Raw genomic sequence first — 7,697 nt, forward strand, 5'->3', positions numbered from 1 at the left:
ATCTCCCTCATTTCAGCAACGTGACGCTGAAAGCTTGCGTCCAGGGAGGAGAAGAAAAAGGGGTCCGAACCCTCGTTCCAAGTTCAAGGCGCCGTAACTTCCCGATCCGAGCTCCGATCGCCGCACCGTTTGCGACCACGCGTCCACCGCGTCGAGCTTTACATTTCTACCGGAACAATTTTATAGGTAAGCCCTTAAATATTCTCAGCCACTCTTTTCCCCCAATTTTCGAGTTTTGAGAAGGGGTATTGAATTTCTTTGATTTTTGATGTTTTAGGATCCAATTAGCTTGAGAAAAACGTTCACTCTTGCTTATGTGAAGCTTGGGTAAGGTGAGGATACGATAATTCTATTTTAATTTCATTAAATTTGAGCTTTGAGTATTAAATTGGGTATATATGTATTATGAATGTGTATTAGGTTGAAAATAAATAATTGGAGCTTGAAATTGTGAATACTGGAACTTGGAGGAAGCGGATTAGTTGAGTTTTGAGGGGCTGTTTTGGTTTTGAATAAATAGTTTTGGTCGTTACGTGGAAATCGGCTAAGGTATGGTTTAGGTTTCTTGCATTTAATATATAATGTTCTGTGAAAACTTAGGCTAGATGACCATTGGATAAGTTGGAATGCAGGTGTATGTTTAATGTTTAGTAATTTATCGATGAATATATTTGGTTGAAGTTTATTGGATAATTAGTTTTTAATTTTGGATGGTGAATGTTGTTATGTTAATTTGGAGAGAATTATGGTTGAATGTTATTGTTGATTAACTAATGATTTGGTGAATTATTGATTTGAGGTATAACTATTGTGGAGGTTGTTGTGATAATGAGGTATTTTGTGTTAAAAGCCTAGGATTTGTGAACTATGATCCTTAGTTGAATTTTGGTTGTTGGATTTGAATATTGTATGAGTTTAATTGTTGATTTGAAGTAGATTTATTGTGGTGATTGTTATGATGATGAGGAAGGGTATGTTGAATTGAAAAGAAAGCAGGTTTGGACCCGAAAAGGGTGGCAAAGTCCGAGTTTTAGAGGAGATGCTGCCGAAATTTTATAAAAAAAATTAGAGATTTTATTTAGATGATTATTTAAAAGAGATTTAGATTTAAAGGTTATATGGTTTGATTTTGAGTTATTAAGATAGTGAGTATGTTTTAAGTTTGAAGTTTGATTCTTAGAAAAGAATGAATTATGTTTTGAATTGAAACTATTGATGGATGGAATGGGAGGTGATATAATGAAGGATAAGGATTGAATATGTTTAATATATGATGATGAATGAGATGCGATTGAGAATGATGTGGATGTTGATGAATTTTAATTGAATTATTTATATGGCTTATGAATTTGAATAATCTGAGATACGAGATTCCCTGGATTAAGTGCCGTGGCTTGCCACCACGTGTACCAGGTTGAAAACTCGATACTCTGTTGACCCTACGACGTAAGTGTGACCGGGCACTATATAAATTCCCGGGAATGTTACCCCCATTGAGCAATATTGATTATTTGAGAAAAATCTATGCATAGACTCTTGGGGATGCACGTCGGGGGACAGTCTAAGGACAATTCAGACTTGTCGGGTTGGCTGGATAACCGACAGATGAGCCTCATCAGCCATAGGACAGGCATGCATCATATGCATATTACTTGAATTACTTGCTTGTGCTCTAATTGGGTGTGCCTATCTGTATTTGCCATGCTAAATGTGTATTTGTTACCTGCAGTAGTTGTAACCTTCTTGTGTTTGCATTTATCTGTCTATTTGTCTGTGAAAATACATGATGGAGTTGGAGGTATGGAGGAATGGCAGTATAGGACTTAGATTTAAGGTTAAGTTAAGTTATGATTAAATATTTTTAGGAAACCACCTTTTATGGCTTCTGTTTAATACTTTAAGCTCTATAATCTGAGTGTCGATGTTCTAGGATTGCCTCTGGCATTCCCAGGACCTTATATATTATGTGTGTGGCACCTTTACCATACTGAGAACCTCCGGTTCTCATTCCATACTATGTTGTTGTTTTTCAGATGCAGGTCGAGAGGCATCTCGTTAGGCGTCTGGACTCTTGAAGCGGAGTGGTTACTGGGATATTTTGTTATGCTATGATGTATATATATGTACTTAGCTTTCTCTCCGCATGACTTATTCTTTTTGATCCTCTTAGAGGTTTATGGAGAGGCAGGATTGTGTATATGTACTTTTGGATTTTGGGTATATATGTGTAAATATTCTCCGGCCAGTCTTGACTTCGCAGGCTGAGTTAGGAGCTTGTTATTTTGTATCTTTGGTATTCTACTCCTACTTCTGTTATCTTATGTTTGATAGTTATGATTTTCTTAGCACGTAAGTTAACTCGTTCCTTGAGCGTAGCGCCTTTATTGTGCGATTTTTATTTCCCCCTTTTCTTCAAGGCTCCTAGCATATTATAATTCTTCTGCTATTATATGTACTCATTTTATTTTAGAGGTCGTAATACCTCACCACCTTTGTTTTACGACTTAAGTGTAAAGCTTAGTGTGGTAGGGTGTTACATTATGGTATCAGAGCAGTTCGTTCCTATAGAGCCTGAAAGACGGACTGATTGTGCTTCTGTGCATTCTCTGTATCTGTGTTTATGTGCTATTAGGATATCTGACTGATATATATAGCATAAACGTTTGTGAGCATGCATTTGGATGTTAAAGCATTAGACCTGCGATATTAAGACTGATCAACTTAATATCACTTGTTTAGTGTGTATAAGGACCATATGTTGACTCGCAGACACGGTCGCGGGCGAGGTAGAGATAGGATAGACACCGTTACTCCTAGCTTAGCAGGGACTGATCCAGTAGACTTTATGGCTGCCTTGGGAAATATGGCTGCAACTATGCAGGCAACAGCTGAGGCACTGGGTAACCAGATAAATCAGGGTAATCACGGGAACAATAATGATGAGGACGGTCCTATGACACTTGCTACATTTCTGAAAGTTCGCCCTCCGACTTTTAGGGGAACCTCAAATCCCACTGACGCAGATAATTGGATTCAAGCTATGGAACGGACGTTGCAGGCCCAACAGGTTCCTGAGAAGTAATTGGTTGAATTTGGAACTTATCAACTGCAAGGTGAGGCTCAGTATTGGTGACAGGGGACACGATGTATCCTGCAGGCAGATGACGCTGTGATAGTCGGGAGATTGGTTATTTAAGAGCCATGTTTTGCTTGATTATTCTGAGAAGTCAGTACAGTTTATGTTAGAAAGGTCAGAAGCGCCAGTTGTGGTGAATAGTTACTATTTGAATTTTATGATAGTAAACTGTTCTGGAACCGAATGTCAGGGTATTATGTTATTAACTGCGGGAGTATCAGGTGATGAGCAGAGTTTAGAGCAAATTCCGGTTGTATGTGAATTTCCAGATGTGTTTCCGGATGATATTAATGAATTCCCACCTAACCGAGAGGTTGAATTTGCAATTGAGTTGGTACCTGGATCCGGTCCAATTTCAATTACTCCTTATAGGATGTCGCCTTTAGAAATGGCTGAACTGAAAGCTCAGCTGGAAGATCTGTTGGGTAAGCATTTTATCCGACCAAGTGTTTCTCCGTGGGGAGCGCCAGTATTACTGGTAAAGAAGAAGGATGGGAGTATGCGGCTGTGTGTCGATTATCGGCAATTAAATAAGATTACTGTGAAGAATAAATATCCGTTGCCTAGAATCGATGATCTAATGGATCAGTTACAGGGTGCCGGTGTATTTTCTAAGATTGATTTGCGATCCGGATATCATCAGATAAGGGTTAGAGACGAGGATATTCCGAAAACTGCTTTTAGAACCCGTTATGGTCATTATGAGTATACAGTGATGTCTTTCGGGTTAACTAATGCCCCGGCAGTATTTATGGATTATATGAACAGGATTTTTCGACCGTATCTGGACAAGTTTGTTATTGTCTTCATTGATGATATTCTTGTTTATTCTAAGACTGAAGAGGAGCATGTTAATCACTTACGAACTGTATTACAAATTTTGAGAAATAGGAAGTTATACACTAAGTTATCTAAATGCGAGTTTTGGAAGAGTGAGGTAAAGTTTTTCGGTCACGTGGTGAGTAAGCAGGGAATAGCCATGGATCCTGCTAAGGTAGAAGTAGTGATGAAATGGGAGTGATTAACTTCAGTAATAGAGATTAGAAGTTTCCTAAGTTTGGCGGGATAGTATCGAAGATTCATTAAGGGACTTTCATAGCTCGCCTTACCTTTAACTAAGTTGACTAGGAAGGATACACCTTTTATCTGGACTCCGGAATGTGAAGAGAGTTTCCAGGCATTGAAGCACAGGTTGACTACTGCACCTGTATTGATATTACCTGAACCAAGTGAATCGTTTGAAGTGTTTTGTGATGCATCTCTGAAAGGGTTGGGGTGTGTTTTGATGCAGCACCAGAATGTTGTAGCATACGCCTCACGGCAGTTAAGGCCGCATGAGATGAACTACCCGACACATGATTTAGAACTTGCTGCTGTTGTGTTTGCTTTAAAGATTTGGAGGCACTACCTCTATGGCGTTAAGTTTCATGTTTTCTCAGACCATAAGAGTTTGAAGTATCTTTTTGAGCAGAAAGAGTTGAATATGCGTCAGAGGAGGTGGATGGAGCTTCTGAAAGATTATGATTTTGAATTGAATTATCATCCAGGAAAAGCGAACGTTGTGGCGGACGCTTTGAGTCGGAAGTCTTTATATGCAGCTTGGATGATGCTACGGGAGGAAGAGTTACTGAAGGCATTTCAAGGTTTGAATTTGGGAGTTAGAGAAGAGTCTGGAATCTTGTGTTTGAGTCAGTTACAGATTTCAAGTGATTTTAAATCAGAACTTCTAAAGGCTCATCAAGATAGTGAAGCGTTACGTAAGGTATTACCAGCAGTCGAACAGGAGAAACAGTGGAGAGTGTCAGAAGGTCATGATGGTTTATGGAGATTCAAGAACCGGATTATTGTGCCAGATATTGGAGACATGCGACAGAGAATCTTAAAGGAAGCTCATAAAAGCGGGTTTTCAATTCACCCAGGGAGCACTAAAATGTATCAAGATCTGAAAGCGATGTTCTGGTGGCCAGGTATGAAGAATGATGTGGCATTGTATGTATCTAAATGTTTAACGTGTCAGAAGGTTAAGATTGAGCATCAGAGACCATTAGGGACCCTTCAGCCTTTGGAGATTCCACAATGGAAATGGGAGAGTATCGCAATGGATTTTGTAATAGGTTTGCCTAGAACCCGATCTGGTTGTGACGCTATTTGGGTGGTTGTAGATCGACTAACAAAATCAGCTCACTTTCTTCCTATCCGAATAAGTTGCACAATGGAGGAATTGGCTCGAATGTATATCAAAGAGATTGTCAGGTTGCATGGTGTGCCTTCTACTATCATATCTGACAGAGATCCTCGTTTCACATCAAGGTTCTGGGGAGCTTTTCAGCGTGCATTTGGGACTCAGTTAAGCTTGAGTACTGCGTATCACCCTCAGACAGATGGTCAGTCAGAAAGAACTATTCAGACCTTGGAAGATATGCTAAGAGCTTGTGTTTTGGACCAACCGGCGAGCTGGGACCGGTATATGCCATTAGTAGAGTTTGCTTATAATAATAGCTATCATGCGAGCATCGGAATGGCTCCATATGAGGCTCTGTATGGCAGGAAATGTCAATCTCCATTGTGTTGGTATGAAACTGGAGAAAGGAGTTTATTAGGGCCTGAGATGATAGCCGAAACGACTGAGCAGATAAAGAAGATTCGTAGTCGAATGCTTATAGCCCAAAGCCGCCAAAAGAGCTATGCTGACCAGAGGCGAAAGCCTTTGGAGTTCGAAGAAGGAGAACATGTCTTTTTGAAAGTTACACCAACCACTGGAGTGGGAAGAGCTATTAAGACCAAGAAACTGAATCCTCGTTATATTGGACCGTTTGAGATTCTGAAGAGAATTGGACCAGTGGCTTATAGAATTGCCTTACCGCCATATCTTTCGAATTTGCACGATGTGTTCCATGTGTCACAGCTTCGGAACTATACTCCTGACGCAAGTCATGTTCTGGAACCAGAACCAATCCAAGTAAGAGAAGATCTAACACTCCCAGTAATTCCGGTGAGAATTGATGACACCAGTATTAAACGATTACGCGAAAAGGAAGCATCATTGGTAAAAGTAGGTTGGAGTCGAGCTGGTATCGAGGAACACACTTAGAAACTCGAATCAGATATGCGAAAGGACTATCCACATCTCTTTTCAGGTAACTATATTTGAATTTTGAGGGCAAAATTCTTTATTAGGTGGGTAGAATGTAAACCCCGGTTAAATTAGTAGATAATTAGTTAATAAATTAGTTTTTAATAAGGAGGATTAGAAATGTGAATATTATATCAAATTAGGATAGAGCTCATCGAAACGAAAATTTTGACACTAATTTTGAGAAAATCGGTCCAAGATTGGACCGAATAGACCGAACCGGTTAAACCGGATCCAAATCGGACCATCGGTCCAACCGAACCGACCTATTAAATGAACCCACGCATTGCATCTCCCTCATTTCAGCAACGTGACGCTGAAAGCTTGCGTCCAGGGAGGAGAAGAAAAAGGGGTCCGAACCCTCGTTCCAAGTTCAAGGCGCCGTAACTTCCCGATCCGAGCTCCGATCGCCGCACCGTTTGCGACCACGCGTCCACCGCGTCGAGCTTTACATTTCTACCGGAACAATTTTATAGGTAAGCCCTTAAATATTCTCAGCCACTCTTTTCCCCCAATTTTCGAGTTTTGAGAAGGGGTATTGAATTTCTTTGATTTTTGATGTTTTAGGATCCAATTAGCTTGAGAAAAACGTTCACTCTTGCTTATGTGAAGCTTGGGTAAGGTGAGGATACGATAATTCTATTTTAATTTCATTAAATTTGAGCTTTGAGTATTAAATTGGGTATATATGTATTATGAATGTGTATTAGGTTGAAAATAAATAATTGGAGCTTGAAATTGTGAATACTGGAACTTGGAGGAAGCGGATTAGTTGAGTTTTGAGGGGCTGTTTTGGTTTTGAATAAATAGTTTTGGTCGTTACGTGGAAATCGGCTAAGGTATGGTTTAGGTTTCTTGCATTTAATATATAATGTTCTGTGAAAACTTAGGCTAGATGACCATTGGATAAGTTGGAATGCAGGTGTATGTTTAATGTTTAGTAATTTATCGATGAATATATTTGGTTGAAGTTTATTGGATAATTAGTTTTTAATTTTGGATGGTGAATGTTGTTATGTTAATTTGGAGAGAATTATGGTTGAATGTTATTGTTGATTAACTAATGATTTGGTGAATTATTGATTTGAGGTATAACTATTGTGGAGGTTGTTGTGATAATGAGGTATTTTGTGTTAAAAGCCTAGGATTTGTGAACTATGATCCTTAGTTGAATTTTGGTTGTTGGATTTGAATATTGTATGAGTTTAATTGTTGATTTGAAGTAGATTTATTGTGGTGATTGTTATGATGATGAGGAAGGGTATGTTGAATTGAAAAGAAAGCAGGTTTGGACCCGAAAAGGGTGGCAAAGTCCGAGTTTTAGAGGAGATGCTGCCGAAATTTTATAAAAAAAATTAGAGATTTTATTTAGATGATTATTTAAAAGAGATTTAGATTTAAAGGTTATATGGTTTGATTTTGAGTTAT

The 7,697-nt window shown here is 39.0% G+C and overlaps 2 long non-coding RNA genes across 2 annotated transcripts; both read left to right on the forward strand.

The window, feature by feature from the left end:
* Positions 1-9: 9 nt before the first annotated feature.
* On the forward strand, positions 10-550 carry LOC140181726 (uncharacterized). Its single transcript, XR_011876845.1, has 3 exons — positions 10-186; positions 278-332; positions 421-550. It is a non-coding gene; the product is annotated as an uncharacterized lncRNA (long non-coding RNA).
* A 6,018-nt stretch (positions 551-6,568) lies between these two features.
* On the forward strand, positions 6,569-7,109 carry LOC140181727 (uncharacterized). The gene is made up of 3 exons (XR_011876846.1): positions 6,569-6,745; positions 6,837-6,891; positions 6,980-7,109. It is a non-coding gene; the product is annotated as an uncharacterized lncRNA (long non-coding RNA).
* The last annotated feature ends 588 nt before the right edge of the window (positions 7,110-7,697 follow it).

This window comes from Arachis hypogaea, chromosome 18 (genome assembly GCF_003086295.3).
Source record: "Arachis hypogaea cultivar Tifrunner chromosome 18, arahy.Tifrunner.gnm2.J5K5, whole genome shotgun sequence".
Taxonomy (NCBI): domain Eukaryota; kingdom Viridiplantae; phylum Streptophyta; class Magnoliopsida; order Fabales; family Fabaceae; genus Arachis; species Arachis hypogaea.